This window comes from Nansenia antarctica, assembly GCF_963989245.1.
Source record: "Nansenia antarctica genome assembly, chromosome: 7".
Taxonomy (NCBI): Eukaryota; Metazoa; Chordata; class Actinopteri; order Argentiniformes; family Microstomatidae; genus Nansenia; species Nansenia antarctica.
Window position 1 is genome coordinate 56,796,289 of NC_137677.1, and position 20,749 is coordinate 56,817,037.

A 20,749-nucleotide genomic window follows, 5' to 3' on the forward strand; every position below is an offset into this window, starting at 1 on the left:
GTGAATTAACAAGGCTCTTTTGATAGTGTCAATGCACCCAAACCCAATTTTTGTATTAAGTTAAGTGTATTTTTGCACCCAAACCCAATTTTGTATTAAGGGAAGTGTATTTTTTCCACTATAAACTGTTTGGGTGAAAAGCACTGTGTTCTTTGGAGCTTTGTATGAAAAGATGTGAGGCACCCTATTCAGATATATTCTGTATTCTATTCAGCGAATAGTTTCACAACTTGTGATATTGCAGTGTTGTCTTACATTTTGTGATTATGTAACTTTAAGTAGAGTCACTGCATTGTTCACAATTCAATATGGTATTCGTCTTTATTCAACATTACTATAACTAATAGGGAGCATTATACAGCACTGTACATGACCATGTAAGAACCTTTATGCATTGGTTCCCTCTCCTCTGTGTGGTTTAACCAATCCTGATGCTGCCTGTCAGATGAGAGATGAAAAATGCCAGAGAGGAGAGGTGAATTGCCTCTTTTTCTCCAGCAGTCTCAATGTTATGAAAACCAATAAAGTTCATACAAATATATTGCAGTGTCCAGTAAGACCGGGCTGTTTGTAAACATCATATACACATTCTAAAATCATCACAAAAATGTTGCTAACTTCATACATTAAAAAAAAGGAATTTGACTGGAATCATCGTTACAACGGAACAATCCTTATAACCTGATTCCATTACAATGAATATTTGCTAATCAATTTTGAATCATGATATGATTATATCCTGCATTTGCATTTTATTTCCATGTTCGTTGAACTGGCAAGCTTTTAGGTGGTCCGATTCTTACCCTCCAAATCATCCCTCTAAGGCTTGTAATGTGAGACAGCCCTACCTCTACCCTATTCTGTTCTAGACGCAGCAGACACTCCAGTGATTTTTACGTCTTCTGTGAATTACCTAATGTTTATTTACTATATCCCTTAAACCCTTGGATGTTGGTATTTATCCTATTTACACATCAATATTACTTCTCCATGAAGGCCATGAGAGTGGCATTTAAGTAGTTGTGTAGGGTGGTATTAAAATGCACTCCATACTGTGAGGGGAGCACGTCTGGGAATAGTCAGGCCCTGGACTCCCATTACCCAGTATAAAAGTGTCAGCCACTTTAATTACATTCATGCCTTCCTCAGTCCATTTTACTGCATCCGCAATCACATTTCATGCACAGCTCAACTCCCCATCCTATCTTAGCCGTTTAGGTTGGTGTGGTGGCGTGAGCATGCCAGTACGTTTACAGGTTAGCCTTTTTGGTTCTGTTTTTTGGTTTCCTGCCCTCATTTTTTGGAATTTGCTTTGGACTATTTGTTTTCAAGATACTGTATGTTTTGGAAACCCCCTTGGTGGTGTCAAATGAAAATCCCAAGCCAATTTGATCTGAGTCTTTGCGACGGCTTTATAATTCCAACCTGTCTCACTGAGAAACTCTACTGAGGGAATGTTGAACAATATTGTTCAGTGGATATTATCCACACATACAGTAGCATGGTGTGGTGGAGCAGTGGCACTCCATCACTGGGACACATTCCTCTGCTTGTGGAAGGAGTGTCACAATGGTTTTACAATCTTCTATCAAACACTAGATTCTTCTCACAGCTTGGTCTGGGTCTTGCGTCTGCAAATGTGAATTTCAGTGTCTGTTATCTCCGTGTTGATAAAGCTGCTATACTCTGCCACCAAATATCAGTGCACCCCACTGAGTGGCGACGACGTACACCACCACAGGACAGTGACACACAGACAGGGGGGGTTGAGGCTGGACGCTGGTGGGGTCAACCTCCGCCAGTCAGTGTTTTAGCGTCTGGGGCTGAGGCAGTGTCACTTACTGTTTCACAAGAGAGGCTGCATGACCTTATAGGAGAGAAAGTGCTATCCTCTCCTGTTTATACTCCAGCCATGGATCAGTGCTTGGAATATGTCTACATCCTCTCAGCCAATTTCACACAGAGGAGGCGTGGGCGGATGGACACAAGCCACTTCCCCTGGCCCCTGACGACGCCCACACGTCCTCTCTCTCTCTCTCTTTCTCTCTCTGACTACTGTTCAAGCCTGAGAGTCACTTCATTGCTCCAGTGGGCCACACAACTACATCCTCCCCCCCCAGGGACACTCCAGACTAGATCATACTTGGGGGGAGAATTAGTCTTTGGGTCATTTTTTTTACATTTACATAGATTCACTTGATCAAAATCCTACAACATTGTTACATTGTTTTGAAATGTATCGCTGGGTCAACGTCAAATAAAAAAAACGAAACAAATACAAATAAACTTTAAGAGATGATGCAAATCAAAGAAACCGAGTTTGTGGTATATTCCAAAAACATAAAAATGCTGGAAATACGTCCCATTTGAGTCCCTGATGAGTATTCCACTGTTGGAATTATAACAGAACATAGCCCTGCTTAAAGTAATTGATTCGTACAGTGAGGGAACATAAAGCACTCAGGTGAATTATCAGAGAAGTCATTAATTACCTTTAATGGTTTGATCATGACAACCACGTTTGCTATAAAAGCTATTTATGACACACATTAAGGTCAAGCTTTTCTTAATGCAGATATTCACACAGACATCAGTCATTTCAAAAATAAACACAAACAATTCTGTGGACCCTAATTAGAAAATAAGGGATTTTCTACAGCGTGGTCCATCCGGTTCTGCATTAACAATCAAATTCTAATCAAACCCTAGTCGCTGATCCCACTTCAGAGCGCCACACTTCTCCTGAATGAAACCACTTCACTTCATGCCCAATTGGTCTAATTACATTGAGAGAATTCTCTCTCTCTCTCTCTCTCACTCTCTCTCTCTCGCACGCTCTCTGTGTCTGAGTTCGCAGTCAGAATTCTGCTGTGCATTTAATTAAGTCTCCATTTCAATCACAGTTGTAGACCTAGGAACCGGACGAACATCTTGTCTTTCAAGAGAACGCTACTTCAAATGCTTTGTCTGCCCCCCCCCCCCCCCGACTTTTTTCTAAATCGTCAGAGCTTTCTAGAACTTGAGCCGTGTCGTGGAGCTATGCTCTTGCTTTTTGCAATCAGCGACCCCTGTTACTCAATTACGGGGTGTGAATTTGGGCTCTTTTGGTGACCTTCTCCCCAGTGATCCTACCACTGACCCTTCAACAAGAGTTCAGCCTCTCCTCTGACTGCTTTGTGTGTTGCATCACATTTTTCATTTGGGGGGATCTTTATGAAGAATTAAATGAAAGGGAGAGGGTCGCCCTACTCCGGCGACGTCGCGTCTCCACCACTTCAGAGGCGCAGACAGTGAATAGCGGATCCGTGTTTGCTTTGATTCCACGTAGGGCACAAACAAGTTCAAGGGTGGGAGGTCGTCACTCTCTTGTAGGTAATCACATCCACAGCTTTGTGCCCTGTGTATCCCCTACACTCAAGGTGGCTTGCTGGAGGCTTGTTTCACCACTATACTACGGTACACCAAGACCTCCTTTTGAAAACACACAACCCAGATCCTCCCACACTTGTCTTCCGATGATCCAGCTCGGTTGCATTTTTGAAAAAGGAGTATTCCTCAGAAGCAAAACGGTTTCACCCCTTCCACCCCTTATCAAACTCCTTAACTCCATTATTTGATGAAGACATATCACCACCTCAACACACGGGCGGGTAAAGGTGATCCAACTATTACAGCTATTTACTGAATTATCTTCTTATCTTTGAGACTTCCATTCATATCTTGGCATATATTAGCTTGAGTTTAAAGAGCGATTGCTCTGAACAAGGAAGCTAAAGAGGCAATTACATAATGAAATGGGCCATCAATTTTGTTCTTAGCCTTTTTCCTCTTAGAGCAGTGATGGTACAGATGTCCCTGGTTTGGATGACCCTGTGAAAGTAAAACAGTTTGTATTGCAACTCCCCTTTATCAAGTGACCTGGCTCAGACGCTGCATGGGTCTGGCTGTCTACTGCCATCCCATAATTCAGTTATTAATTACCTTTGCTCTCAGAGCTGCAGCAGTGGCCATTGTATTTACACGGTTTCCATGGAGACCACAGCCCATTTATATGGTTTGTGTCAGTATTAAGGCCTGTATTCAAATAGGGTCTCTCTAAATATAGCACTGTCTCATAACACGTGGCCTTTTATTGAAAATAACATAGCTCCTCAAAAGACAAGAGAGAATTGTAAAAGATATTCATATTAATGAATATGCCCCGACTTCTAAGCTTGTGGTGCAGAATAAATGTGTCTCCTCTCTCATCTCCAAAGTAAAATAATGTATCATTGGTCCCAATAATATCATTGTTACCAAGACGTTTAGTCACAGTTCAAGCCTAATGCTAGACTAAAAAGCATGTTCGATAGCAATTGTCCCCTGAAAATGTTAATTCATCTAAGATTAGGCTTAATCTGTGTCTGTGAAATCAGCCCATATTGATTAAGTTTGTACATCTTAGGCGTGCACATACTGGATGTATAGATGCATTCAACCTTAACAAAATTCTAACATCATTCTTGAAGGGATCCTTTATCCTAAAAGAGAGATAGAGAAGCCTCATCAACCTCAGTTATCAGTTAACTTTCTAGCCCACGAGGTGTCTGAGATAAAACAGAAGTTTGTCTGGACTCTAACGGAGACCAATGCAGCACTAAGTTTCTCTTCCGTCAGCCCTAGTTTCTCCTCTGTATCGCCACTCTACCCTACTTTGTCCTTCCTCCTGATAAGAAGTCAGTCTAGTCAGTTGCTCCTTGGCCAAACAGGGGCCCACACCTTCTGTCACAGCCTCTAGCCCTGGGCCCACGGCAACCTGCTGCCAGGGCAACGCTCTGCCAGTTGTAGTTTTTAATTGGCCATCTGGGGGAAGCTGGATCTAGTGGCTGGATATTAATCAGTAAATTAACCCAGCCATAATACAACTCCCTCCCAGTGGAGGCCCGGCAGCTGTGGGCAGAGAGAGAGGAGAGAGAGAGAGAGAGAGAGAGAGAGAGAGGGTCTGCGGTGCTGGAAGAGCTGCAAAGGGAGGCTCCACATGGGCCAGCCCCCGTGATTGAACATCTCCTGTCCCTTGTTGCTCCCTCGTGTCTGCTGCGCCAGTGACCCCCAATTTGTCTGACAATCATATGGAGGATTATCTCAAGCATGTCAGCGCAGATGTCACAGGTACTGCCCCCCTTGTTAGAGAGAAAGCTGATCATTCTGGGCGAATTTGCCACACTTTTGTCCCAAAACAGCAAAACAGCGACACCGAAAGCTTGTACGATGGCATAGTAGTCGCCTGGAGAAGTTAAGGTAGTAAGTAGGCAGTCTCTTTTTTCTGCAGCCTATCGTTGCCTATGTCTGTGTTCTTGTTTTGCTCCATGTATGGGTGTGTTTGAGTGACTAGAATCACCAAGAGTCCCAAGAGTCTACCAATTAGAAGACTAATGAATATACAGCTTATTGTGAGACATTAACAGGCATAACCACTGGCAGGGTTACTACTAATACTCCATTTCACCTAAAATCAGCTGTCAGAATGTCTACAATATACTTACAAGGAACACTTAGAGTATGCTATTTAGGCTCCTGTGATAAAGATGAAGTTTGCTGATCCATTGGATATGCAGTTGGGCATGTTCAACCAGATCAGAGCCAATGTGGTGCTTGTCTTGTATTGTGGATTTGAGTGAGGAGCCCGTTGACAGAGGTCTGATTTCATAACAGTACTTCATATAAGAGCTTTGGAAAACACCATGTTCAGTGATACAGACCAGCTGCTTTGTCTATTAACAGAGTAGCCTACTTAGTTTATGAAAGGTAATTGTCTTTGTTTCGGAGAAGATTCACTTCAGTAATATGCCATAAGATCGAACAGTAAAACATAGTGCCAATATACTGTAGTTTGTGATCTGCAACGACAGAATATCGTCTTGATGTTTCACCCTTATAAAACGTTTATCTAGATATTACAATATATCATAGAAAACAATGGTCAACCATCAATATCGTTTGTGACTCTTCTATATTCATGAATAACAAAGACAAAAGCTCGAATCCGCGCTGCTTATGCCAGCTGACCCGATGGCGGGCTTTTATGGAGTGATGTCATCACGCTCCATCGTCATAAATGAACCCACCTCACATTTCTACACGCGTGTCAATAAATATAGAAGGGGGCCCTTCGCCATACGTTTCTATTTTTCTCCCGCGCTTAACATGGACACGGAATAATTGCCATGCAAGGAGTTGCACGTTTGCCTTTCTAATTTTAAGGGTCAACAGCATTTTAATACCATTTTACACACATACCCAATGTTTTTTTTATGGCGCATGTACAAGCGGCTTTTGATAGCTAAACCACCCAAGCATGGTTAAAGAGAGCCCCCAATGCAGCTGCTGCCAGGCCCCACTTAATTTAGTCTCCTGACCCCGGCTCACCTGAGTCTGCATGGAAATCATAATGCAATTCAAGTGTGAAGAAAAATGATATACTGTGTATTTACCCTAAATATTTATGCAGGACCTACTAACAGTCATGCTTGCTCCTAATAAAAAGGACAACATTGGCTTGTAACTTCGGCGATGCTAGGTTGCAGCCACATTGCCCGGGGCCATTGTTTCCGACATTATCATTTTCATTGGATTCAATACAGTACAGCATTTCTGGAGTTTACAACGCTGCACGGCGTGTCCCGTCGAAGCTTTACAGAGACATTTTCAAGGAATAACAGTCAAAGCTTAGTTTGCAATATATGAATTTATATTTGTCAATAAACAATTCCAATCTGAACAGGTATTTGTGATTAAGGAAACGTTATATATACAGTACATTGTCTTCTCCCTCCCCCAGGGACTCTCCTGATTGTATGTATATTGTTTATATTGTCTAATAATATGACCTTCCCAAAGACCGCCATATGTCTATTGTGTTATAGTGCATGCATCTCTATGAAAGTACCCTAGCACAGAGAGATGAGATCACCAGGTTCTATACATGTGTAAAAAGGTGCCTTCGCAAATAGTCTTTTGCTTTTCTTTCTATTCTTTTCTTGTCCTTGTTGACTCAAAGTGACAGCTGCTGTGGGGGTCCAAGTCCAACATGTCCATTGCTCGACATCACAAAGTATTTTCTGACCTGAAGATGTCAGATACTACCAAGGGGATGAAAAGCAAAGCAGGAGACACAATCTGAAGAAAAAAAACGAGGTAACCAGTGTATGGCGTTGAGTGGAATATCCTACCCCCGTTGTTCATACGATAAAGAATTGTGTGAATAGTTATTCGTTTCTCCACAAGATGATCATGTGAACCCTTTATAAGCCAATAGAGCTACTGGTACCCAGAGGCACGATCAGCCCAATTCCACTGCATAAGTCTATTATACTGTAGGGTAGTAGGTAGGTTTCACTGTCTCTTCCTGTGGCCTATTAGGGGTGTCTACTGTATGGAGTCAAGCAGAGGGTGTCTCATCAGTACAGATAACAGGGTATCTGGTCAGGTCATTAGCTCTCCTCTTATTGAATTCCTCCAGCCAAATAGACCAAATGAAGCTAAATAAAGCTGTAGATGGTGAGGAGCCTAATACAACCTATTACTATGCTGCCACCTCACTCTAGTCCTCCCACCAGAGCCACCAACCACCGACAGGCCCCCATCTCTATCTCTCTCGCTCTCCCCCCCGCTCCCCACCTTCTCTCCTTCTCTGCCCCCTCTCTTCCTCACCCCTCTCTATATCTGCCCCCCCCCCTTTCTCTCCCCCCCCCCTCTCTCTCTCTCTCTCTCTCTCTCTCTCTCTCTCTCTCTCTCTCTCCCCTTCTCCCTCTCTCTCTCCCTCTCTTCCCTCCCTCCTTTCCGCTCCCCATGTCTCAGGGCCCTAATGGTGAGCGTGTACGGCAGCTCTGACACCGTCACATCTGCTGGCAGAGAGAGTCTCTCCCTCACCACACAGCCTGCTAATGAGATCTTCCCCATTTAATTAATACCATAAGAATTTTAATTCTGACTGAATCAATTTAATGTGATGTGATTTTGTCAGCTCTATTCCCCAAGTAAGGGGGAAAAAACAGAGCGGGCCTGATGCTTATTACATACATCATTTCACGGGCCCTGCATTCCCTGCTGACTTAAACAAATTCTAATTAAGACTAATTAAAGCATCATTTATGAAAACGCTTGTGATAGTTATGCAAACATTCTGGGTGGGTATGCTCTGCATGATAATTACCCCGCAGTTTAAATTAAGACCTGTTCCTTGGCAATTATGCCAGCCACACACGAGCACCTCGTGGAAAACAGTCTTTATTCAATTCCTGCAATTAAGTATGAGACCTCCTTATGAACTGTCCATTCAAAATGCATTTCTTTTAAAAGAAAAGGAGGATTATGGCTTGTTTTCTCCCTGGTTTTCCCTGTTCTGTCAGGTATTGTAAACGGAGCTGGCTGTGAGCTCTTTACCAGAGTTGCACCGAGGTTAAAGACGGATCATAAGCTGGGTGCAGTGACTGATACACAACCTGACACCTGCTGTCTTTGGTTGAGGTGATTAGTCCATGTTTTTCTAGGTTGGTTTTCATCCCGTTAACGCCTATGTGGCAGATGTGACCTGACTGTACTACTCTCTCACATCTCCTCCACCTCTGCTTATATCACTACCTGAATCATACCGTATGAAAAAAAAACTCTTACACTGGTTGGGATCATGGTGATTATTACATTGTAATTACATTGTTATCATAATCATCACTGGGATATTCACCAAAACCCTTTTTAGTACAATGTAAATAAGAAAGGTTGTGACAGAAAATAGTATCTCTGTTGGAAAAATTATATTAATTATTTATATTGATTTCTATTGATTATTCTTTAATTTTTTAAAATAAGATTGTGCCCATATATTTAGCTTCAGATAGATTAGACCTGCTGTAGCCCTCCTAGCCATCAGGAACATGCTGAGAAATAGTGAATGTTGATGTATTACTGGGCCAGGTTTTCCCTCCTTGTATTAATGTGCTGATCTGTTACTTATGTCAGCCGGCTGTTAATAGACATCCAGCAGAAAGCAGTTCTTTATCAGGCTTTTAGCAGACGTTTATGACGCCATTACACCTCGCTTTCTCTGTTGATACAGCACACTCCCTTCACATTGCATTGTTCCAAAGTGGACCAGGCAATACTATTCACGCAAGAGCTAGGGTCTGGAGCTAGTATTGGGAGGTATTGTTGATAGATATGAATTGCACTTAACTTTCACTATACCAATAGTTGCTGAACAATTCACTTTGTAGAAATTGGCGGCCCATTACATGTTCTAATTGTGTCTCTAAAATGGGGTTCCCTTCCCTAGTTATTCAATTTTAGACGTCATACTACTTCCTACCCTTAAAACAATCTCCAGATATACCTCCCATGTCTACAATGTTCAAGCTGAGTGTTTAAAGCTCTGTCGCCCAGCTAAATGAGCTATAACACTCTGGTCTAATGGGGAACTTTGAAACAGACACTATCAACACGACAACAGTCGTATCAATCTGATGAAGAAGTAAACAGCTGGGGATTTGCCTCGTATACTTTATAATGCTTTAATAAAGTTATTACTAGTGCTCAGGTGGCGAGACACAGTGATGTTGTTCACGTGTTTGCTCAACACTTATCACTTCTGTCGTGTTTGTTTACACTCCCCGTCCTCTTCGATTTTGGTGACGCCTCAGCTATATTGCTTTTTTTCCACTTCTTGAGAGGCAGCTGGTTCAATAATAAGAGAGAGAGAGAGAGAGAGAGAGAGAGAGAGAGAGAGAGAGAGAGAGAGAGAGAGAGAGAGAGAGAGAGAGAGAGAGTAAAGCGCTATTCCCAAATCTGTTGCTGGCTGGTGCTGAGGTTGAGGTTGAGGGAACGACAGTAGGGAGCGTGGCAGAGATCCACCCGGCCTGGTTAACGCGACGAGGCCCCTACCCTGTACATGCAGATGGCACGGCGCTCCCAGATTTCATTTGAGGTAATCTAATCCCCCCACTGCTCCCACTAGAAAGGAAGAGTATTAGCGGCCATATGTCAACCAGATTTGTCAGATTATTCATTACAATTAATTGCTGTTCTCACTTAAGGCCTTTAAGGCTGTGAATTGCTCCGAAATCTATTGCAAACACCAAAATTATGAGTAAAAGACTTTAGCCCTGTCATTCAAATTTCAGGCTGACCTTTAGCAGAGCCAGGGTTCTCAGAGGGAGCAGGCAGTGAGAGGCTTTCTAATTGGTGTTTCCTCTGCCTTTTTGTATTTTCAAACTACAGGTAGACTGTCTGTCAGTTCTGACAATGGAGACAGGGTGGTCGGACGGACGACCACCGTGATCGTATGCCAACCAGCAGTCGAAGCAGATCTAATCAGTATCCTCTTTGTTGCAATATTAGTATCGGCAATATCAAACGTATCAGTCTTAATTGTGATTATTCACTTCTGTCATTGTGAACGAATACTCTGCATTCTCGATCCCCTGTTATGCTGTACACTATACTGTACACTGTCAAGTGAATTTCACTGTGGGACCTTTTAGAGGACCGGTCGCGAGGCAGCCTAATAGCAACCTGAATTAATGTGCTGTCTAAGAATATGAGCCATAATACTTTGGTGATTAATGTTTCACTGGTGCTCTGCTCCCCTAGTTAGGGCTCAGACCAGAGAGATAAACTATTCACAACCTACTCCCACCAGCTCTACTCATTTACACCAGAGCAATAAGACAAAAGCAGTAGACTAATACTTTGTCTATTGAGCCGAGGTTGTGGGGTTCGCTTAATATCGCTATATAAAAAAATCCCTTTGATATCAGATTGCCTCAATCACACTCAGTAGTCCTCCAAAAGAAAGTCACGGGCAAATTGCGACGTTATGATTGACATGACAATCCATCTGCCTGATTCATTGCTGATGAAATATTTTGGTTAATTATGTAGTTGAGGCACTAGAGGAGTGATTTTAAGCTGCTCTGATTGGCCCATTTAATTGTGGTTTATGAGACATGGGGCTTATCCAGGGAGATGGGAGAGACCCAGAGTGAGAGTTGAAGTGCCTGGTGGAAATCTCTCACTGGTCATATTACCAAGCTTTAGAGTTTAATGAGAAGGTGGAGGTACAAGAATCCATCACAATATCAATCTCTGGACTGCTGCACCACCTTCTCGTTCATTCACTTGCTGGTTTAACCGCCAGGTCTAATTCACAAGGGTTATTATCAAGCTGATGCTGTCATACAGTTGTGGTCTGCTCTCTGAGCAGAACGTGGTGGATAATCCTAGCGGTATGGCTATTTGAATAAGAATGTTTTTAATTCAGATGCATCGTACATAAGTGCAATAGTAAAGTATTTTGATGATGCTGCTTCTCATACACAGTTCTACTCTTCAAGCCCCAGAGAGTTATCTTAGCAAGTTTAGTTATTGCAGGATGTGGTTTGGATTAGTAATAGAGTTGAACCTGTTTTGTAACAACAGAAGTGTGAATAGAAACAGCTTTTATAGGCTGTCAAGAGAAAGTTGACAGATTGAGGTACTGTATTCAAACCACAAGAAATAGTCATAATTAGAGGCGCTTAGGTGCCGTAGTGGATTAAGCGCTGGCCATGTACCGCAGAGATCCCGGTTCGATTCTCTCTCTCTCTCTCACCCATACTTCCTGTCGTAATCTCTACTGTGTCTGTCATTAAAATGAAAAATATGAGTGGGACTCAAGAAAGAAATAGTCATAATTCCACATAGACCTGCTCTGCATGTCACCGCTACAAAGTAGCATCCCTGCCTCTGATGCTTAATGTACTACACCCGGCTCAACCTTGAGTGCTTTGGAGCTGTTAGACGAGAACTCATATCCACCTGTGTATCGTGTTAGACGAGAGGCTCATATCCACCTGTGTATTGTGTTAGACGAGAGCTCATATCCACCTGTGTATTGTGTTCGACGAGAGCTCATATCCACCTGTGTATTGTGTTAGACGAGAGCTCATATCCACCTGTGTATTGTGTTCGACGAGAGCTCATATCCACCTGTGTATTGGGGGAGGAGGGTGGAGTTGAAATATTTCAGATTCTCCCCTATACGCACGGCACCGACCGGCGGATCGATGCTTTAGACGTGGATGCCTCGGCTTCGGCTCGTCACTGTACGACCGTCCACCGACACATCCTCATTATACTACAATACGGTTGCTACTAAAGGTCACTCTCTCCGAGCATAATCACACACAATCAAAACCACAAACTTCATATATCAAGGAGACAGTAAATAGCTTGAGGGTTTATTTCCCAGTGCCCGAGAAATGCTTCCAGTCTATTTGTAATGTGAGGGTGAGGCGGGGGGCTGACATGAATTAAGAACTGATATTAGATTACATGTTAACTTCGTGCTGCTTGACCGTGGTGGTGCAAATGAATATGTATGCAAGTGTGAAGAAAAAGAGACTCCATTGATTTTGGAAGATTGACTTTCTTTCCATCTCCATCTACTATCTTTCAGAGCATGGTGGATAATGCTCTTGTTTTATATCGTTAATGATCACACTCCTCCAAAGTCTGAAATAAGAACTGTGTTTGGTCACAATGAAAGAGATACTATCCTCTTGGTGTCCGATCCATATATAGGCATGGCAAGGCAAGGCAATGCAATTTACATAACACATATTCATACAACCGAATGCGAACACATAGTGCTTTACATTAAAAACATAAAAAAGTGCAATAAAATAACAATTAAAAAGTAAAAAATAAAAATAGGATACATAGAGATGCATGTAGAACAGAAGTGTGTCTACAGTATCCCTGTGGTCCAACCTCTGTTTTCTTCCCTCACATTCGGGAGAAGGTTGTCATGAAAAGAAGTGTCAAAGTAAAACAGAGAGCGGAAACACACCCCTCTCCGGCATATTACCATAATGAGGAAAACACACTTAGTGGGCCATGACCTGATGTCATCTGATTATTCTCATGATTAATGATATCCTTTTACCAAAAGACATCGCTACTGTAATATGGGGATTAAAAGCAGCGCATGTCTGAGTGGTTTTATGAAGTGATATTATTTAATCTGTGATAACTTGTTTTGCTTTCTGCTGTGTTTTTTTTTTTTTGTGGGAAAACAAGTCTGTATCCAGAAGATTTGGTAAGAATAATTATTATGGTGATTGTCATTTCTAATGCAGCCACTCTATGTCTGGTCTTGTATATCATCCTACTAAAACATAGCATGTGAGCAACCCGCCTGAGGATACTTTTACTGTGCCCGGTGCTGTTGTGTTTGAGGACTTGTTCAGGACAGTGAGGGGGAAAAGCTACAGCATGACCAGCCACTGTAAAAACAGACCATCTATACAGTTTGATAGAAAATGCAGCTGTGGGTACATGTATGAGTGCTTAGAGAGGCCAGCTAGCAATTGGAAGGTTGCTGGTTCGATCCCCGCCTCAGGAGGGAGCTGCATGTGAGCTGTTGACTGGAGGGTTGCTGGCATCATATCTAAGGTGCCTACCACCTCTGTTGTGCCCTTAAGAGCAAGGCACTTTAACCCCTAATTGCTCCAGTTGCGCTGACTATGGCTGACCATGTGCCTAGAGAAAGAAAAAAATGTCGTTGTACTCTGTGTCCAATGACAAAAAGGTGTCTAAAAAAACTGGAACCTGTGTTTCAGGATGACATAACAGGACAGTTTTAAAGCACACATAACTAACTGTAACTAGTCAACCAATAGTCAATCAATGACAATGAACCGGTGTTCACTTCCCACACTGGTCTAGAAACGATCCCCAAATTGGTTTGAACTTGTCCCTTAGGAGAACAATAAGCAGAAATACCAGACGTCAAACCATTTTGTTTTGTTACCAAAACTCCAGTGTCCAGATAACGATGTGCAGCCGATGACTCAGTAGAAAATATTTTCCTCTCGTCCAGACGCCACGCAGACAAAGCACCCAGTGTTGCCTGGACGTAGGCGACAATGTCAGTCTGTGTGCTTAATTACGAAAGTGGGCCGCATGTTAATTTACACAGTGAAATACCTTCTTTGTAGCCACTTTAATAGCCCAGAGGTGTAGATTTACATCTTAGAGACACAATGGGGGTTTAAGCTTTTCAAAAGGAGGGGTGACAGGGTACTACATTCCCTGACCTCCTACGTTACATTGTTCTATTGTTTATGATCACCTCTCTGGTACTGGGTAGTCCTAGTAGGTGTGGGGGGGGCAGGGCCTGCTGACCTACAGCTGAACTTGGGCACAGGGCAACACTCCGGGGCTCTGTGTTTGTCCAGTGTCTGTGTGCTGGTAAGAGTAGAGTGTATATACATTGCTTCGCTGAGGGTCAGGGTGTTTATATAGTGCACTGCACATGAATTAGAAACAACTTAGTTATGTATTCTTTTTTTTTTTACTGTTGTGTGGTGAGATGACCATTGCATGCATAAAGTATCTTGGCAATTGAAGTGTAAAATAATACTCTGACACTGTCAAAAATATCTATTGGAATATAAAACCTTTATTGTCCTTTGTTGACTGTATGAACTTGCGTGCTACAGTAGTTGTAGTGCTGTGTGTATGGAGTGGTATTGTGTAATTATAGGAGAGATGGTGGGGGGAGCCTCAGGGGATTGCTGCTAGATTTCACCAGAAAGGTTCCCATGTGCTACATGTATATCCTCAACCAACCCCACCTGCATTTGTGTATTGGGCTGTCAAAAAATTAAATGAAAAGTCATTCTAATAGGTGATCCTTGACCTACTTCATATTTTCTGTCAATTATGAAAGTATGAAGTCATGCATAGTTATGAGGCATGGGTGGGCTTATTAAAATTCACAAATAATTTGTGTTTATGCGAAGTTAGCGACCATAGACCACTTTACTCCATGACTGGTAGCCATGCATAACTAATGTATACCCCCAAAGAAAACACGAAAGCAACCGTCTGTTCCAACAGTGCATTGGACTATTACATGTGCTGTAATATATATTCATCTCTAAATGACCATGAATTAGAAATATTAATCTGTTTACGTGAAGAGAGTATATTGACCGTACTGTGCTATTTTGGCAAATAATCATAATCAGTTGTTTGCTTAACTAGTAGCTGTGTGCATTCTCCTGCCAACTGGCACCACAATAGGCTAATTGTTTTCTGCTAATGATACCTTATTCACCAGTAAACGTTTAGCGGGCCTCTTGGGCTCTTGTGTAACTTAGGTGTGTGTAATTACATTTCTTAAGGTCAACCTCTCACCAGGATGAATTAGTGAAATTGCATAGTTGACCACTTCAGGGCTCCGATCCAAATGCAATTAACTTAGTTAATAGATCTGTATTACAACGGAAGACAATGACATGGAATAGATCCAATTGACACATTGGGCTCATGGGTCGACACAATGAATAACATTTTTGAGTTTCAGGTGATGGTAATTTTTGGTTCATTTTGGAAAATATCCAAACTAATAATTGCTAATTTCTCAAAATGAACGACAAAAGTCGTGGTTGGTTAATCGTAAATGCCAATGTAAATACTGAGTGATACACAATGACTTGATTTGTTTTGTCCCACAGTAAGGGCCCGGGCTATGAGATATTGATCCAACCATATCCTGGTCAATCAGACTAAATGATTGCCTATAAGCCCCCTATACCTCTCCTGATGGCTCCGAGGCATGAGGGTATCCAGAGGAAAACCAAATTATGGAGGGAAGCAGCAGATATGAGCAGGGCCTGGCCACTGATAGACCCCTGCAGTCTTGGTGGAACTGAGCAATGCAAATGTACAATAAACAGGGGCCTAAGCTGGTGGAGGCCTTTCAATCACACAGGGGCAATAGTTCAACCCCCGCCAAGCATAATCCCAGCCTTGAAACCCCAGGGACTCCCCTGCTCCAAACCCTCCTCACTGGCACAAAGATATTAGATAGCCATATGTAGATTCACAAAGTAAACAGACTCTTGTGATAACACAATATGCTTCCTTTTTCACCCAAGGAATATATTTAAAAAGCGAAATTCTGCTTTCTTCAGAAGCGAGGGAAGGCTCAAATTGAAGGCTTAGCTCTTTGCCACCAGAATTCATGCAGCTGTTTGCTTTGTTTAACGTCCTTGATATATCTCTTGCTGAGAAGAAATTGGTATCTCTCTTCCTTGTGAATTAAGTTCCCAGTGTGTTTGTATTACACCCCTGTCTGGACTGAAGAGCCCCTGATAGAGAGAGAGAGGAGAGAGAGAGAGAGAGAGAGAGAGAGAGAGAGAGAGAGAGAGAGAGAGAGAGAGAGAGAGAGAGAGAGAGAGAGAGAGAGAGAGAAAGAGGGGCCTGTTGGAGGGTATTCAGAGGGATGGTGAACAGATGAAAAGCACACTCAAATCCTGAAAGAATCCTTATGAGACAGAATGGGATGGAACAGCTTACAGTTGCTTTCAGATCTCCCGTTTAAAATCAGTTGTTGTAAATGATGTAGAGTGCTATGTATAGTTGCTGTCTGACTGTAATACATTTGACAAGTTTGAAAGTTCAACCTTATAGGTGCTGCCCCACGTAAGGCTATACTATATGACACAATACTTGGTTGATCCTTATGTATCTCCACACGCATTCTCATATACAGCACACTCACAAATAGATGCGCACACACACACACACACACACACACACACACACACACACACACTTACACGCACACACACACAGATCAAGTTGAATAGAGCGTCTGTCCTTATGGGGGAGGGGTGGAGGAGCGGAGTAGAAGGAGAAGGAGAAGGGGAGGTTGACAGTGTGTGCCCCCCCCCCCCCCCGCCCCCACTCTCCCCCCCGGTGTCCCAGCAGGGGCCACTCCAGCCTGGAAGAGAGAGGATCCTTCCGGCCAGCAGGAGACCCAGAGAGAGTGTGGGGTGAGTGGGAGGGGTGGAGAAACAGAGAGAGAAAGAGAGAGAGAGAGAGAGAGAGAGAGAGAGAGAGAGAGAGAGAGAGAGAGAGAGAGAGAGAGAGAGAGAGAGAGAGAGAGAGAGAGAGAGAGAGAGAGAGATGACACACGGGCCACTTTAGGCTCACATTAGATAAGTGAAAAGAGGCTGGTGATGAGGAGGTGACACTGATCGCTGATCCTCCATCCAGCCTGTCCATTATGTCAGGCAGTGTGAAATAGGCAGAAGCGAAGATGTCTTTAAAATCAAATAGATGATCTGCTTTTTGTTTGCAACAAATGTAGCAGAAGTAGCCACAGGAGATCTTGGGGATACAGCCACGACGGTGTTGTGAAATAGCTCTGCTCAGATGAAATGATGGCTCAGGGTTCCTTTTCCCCCCCCCCCCCATCAAACGCTTTGGGAGAGTACATTTCATTTGAATTGTTGAATCAGAAATATGACCATTCGGGATAATTGAAACATAATTGAACATCATTTCAAAGCCTAATGTTCTGACTTCTAATATCAATGATTTTAATGGATGTTTTTTTGGTGTCAGGAGCTTAATCTTGACACTTTGGTGTATCACCATTTTTTCCTCCTTCATCTCCAAACTTCTGACTTTGTTCACCCAAAGCGCAAGAGATGGGAAGAGCTTCTTCCCTTCCATGGGAGAGCCACGTGTGTGCTTGTGCTGAAATGTAAGCACTTGTACGTCTGCGGTGATAATGAAGGCATAATAGGATTCTATTAGCCGTTCAGTTTTTGCACGCCTAATAATTAGATTAATTGAATGACGCTAATTTAGTGAAAATGAGAGACTCAGTGGTGTTAAATGCAACCTGTGTTTCCAGATGCTCATTTTCTAAACAGCTAAGTGAACTACCTAATCATAGCCCACCATCTGGGGATTCCCCCTCCCAGACAGGAAGCCTGAGATGATGCCATTACATGTTTTAAGAGCATCCATCTGATGCTACAGTAGGCTACAACTCACCAAGTCAAAGCTATACCATTTAGTCTTGCTAACGAATAGGGGGGAGGGGGGGCGGCAACATCTTGTTAAGCTTTGCACCCCTTTATGATTAACTTCCAGTTCATTTAGGGGTGGCGTAATGCTAATTTCAACTTTTGGAGATGAAGGTAAATAAGGTCATTACCGTTTGTTATTCATTTCCATATCTCACAGGTGTAATTCTCCAGGAGTATTGCACTGAGACTCCCTTCCTTGTATAAAACACCGACAAAGATGGGAGACGGACTAATTTATCCCCAGATTTGCAACGAGTATAAAAAATCATGCAAATGAACTGGGTTCTCAATTGGAAGACACAGCATTTGGGTGACATTAATCAAAGAAAAATATGCAGACAAAGGTGACAGTAATCCCAATACTCTACATAAATGGCACAGCTGTGATCTGCTCATCCTACTCTTGTACTGTATGCATGAGCTGCAATACAAATGTAAAAATCCACCCATACTTAGCATGTCTGCTTCTCTATCAAAAGTAGTAGATAGCTAACACCTTTAATTTTAGCTCCCTTGTCAAATGACTTCTGTATGACTCGTTAAGGCAAATTGGACTCGCTTTCACACTTATATAATAGGGCCTGGCACCCTCCAATTGCAATCATAGAATGATGAGATAGAATCCTTTGGTTCTCTATTGCTGTCTTATAGGCCTATATCACTGAACGTTGATATTAATGAGAATTTTGGCTTTTGAACAGCCAATGATGACTGGATATGGACACGTATGACCCTCCTAATTATCTGTCTTTGTCTTTCACTACAGTAAAGTATGTCCAAATCCACATCTTCCTTAGTAGTTTGAAACAAATACGGTGTCAAATATCTATAGAGAACTCCTGTAGGTGTAAGCAGACAGCAACCATTATTGCTCCCATGACATCCAGAGGTCAGCTATCCTCTGTGTAAGCCCTATGCATCACCACCACCGACACCACCACCACCACCAGCACACACGCAGCCATGCTCTTCACTGAGTTGTCGTGCAACGACAACCAGTCCTAATCCCCCCAACAGAGCCGTCAAGCCAGCCTGCAAACAGAGCTCATCGTGGGGCTTCTCTACGCGGGGCGGGAGCAAACCAACATCATAACAAAGGGTGTTTATGGGAAGAAGAGAAAAAAAAGCTATGCTGGTGCAGCCGAGCAGAAAGGGCTTAGCAGCGATCAGACCCGCTCCCACCTTTATCCTTCACCGTTCACATTGAAATGCAAATATCAAGGCAGGGTTTCCACCCGCGTGCCACTTACAAATTGAAAAGCAGTTTTTATCTATGCAAATGCGAGCATGGTAATTGAAGTTAATCAATCAATGCTAGCTTTCACTAAAACCTTGAACATGATTGAATAAAGTAATTATCATTCAGGAGAAAATGATGAAGTTGTAGACAGCATGAACCTTATTAAAGGAGGATTTTGAGTCACAATAGCTTAATTTAGCCAGCATCCCCCCTCTCTCTCTCTCCCTCTCTCTCTCTCCTTCTCTCTGTCTCTCCCTCTCTTTCTTCCCCCTCTTATCCTCTCTCTCCCTCTGTGTCTCTCTGTCTCCCCCTCACACTTATGCCCCCTATTCTCTCTCTCAGTCAACACTGTATGAATCAGTATTTCACTGTTCACTGAGATCTATGGCAATACGCAATATGACTACACATGTTCAAGCCCAGCTACCGTATCAATGTATCAATGGCCCTACCAGATTGATAGGACGACTAACATTAATCATCCTATCAATCTGGTAGGCCATTGATCAAGTCTAATGTGCACAGATTTCCATTTATCTTGTTATGCAGATTCAGAAACAGAAATAATATCTAGGCCCTCATTCTTTGAGACATTCGGGGGTATGTCTCATAGAATATACCCTGATATATTGTACCATATTCTGACATACACATACGTGTCCTGGTTTGAAGCAAATTCAGTGGATCAACATTGAGGTGCAAGGTACTCCCAATTAAGCCCTATCTATATCATATTTATTTTCCAAGAGACTGGCAGGTCCACATGTAAAATGTACACCTGGAGGAAAAGTAACAATCTCTTAAGCCTAACCAAACGGCCCGAGCACCTCTCTAATTCACACTTGATGTATCTGTTCTCTGAGGGTAAAATGACACTTGTACATGACTGTTGGGGTTGGGGCTAAAAAAGAGATGTCGGTGTCAACCATTTTAAGAATGAAGGGTTTTTCCTCTCCTCCCTGCCAGCTTGCACCTGTCAGCAGAGCTCCCGGTAATTGAGCCTTCCAGTGTCCTGCGGTTGGCTACCTGACTAGGAGCCTTGCCTGGCCCCCTCTCCCCATGGCGGTTGGTGGATAGTTAAAGGCCTCTCTGGTTTGTCACAGAGTTTAATATGCACCCTACATAATTATGCAGGATTCACAGTGCTATCAAACTGCAATTCAAATTAGTTCAGGATTAAAGGCACAGAACAGTACTGGTTCCTTAATTGCATTGTACTGTGCTGATCACATTCAAATAGCCATTACTCATTCCCTCTGTGGAGCAATAAGTCAGAGGGATTAATACTGAGGCAGGTGACAGGGCCAAGCCATTAAAAGGCAGTTATGCAGAAAGCATGGCTGGTTTTATTCACGTTAATGAAATCAGCGAAATGAAACTGTAATAGATTTATCAAAGCTCAGATGGATTTGCAGTAAATCAGTTTGATTCAGGCAATCAAACTGGACAATGGAGATAGTTTTCGGGGCTACAGCATGTGGATATCAGGCGGCAGCATGTGAGAAGTGCTGATATTCTTCTTGTCAGGATTTGGTGAACACCCGGTGCCTAGGCCCTATTCCCAGAGCAGAGGCTGCGCGCCTTTTTGTCAGCTAAACGGTGC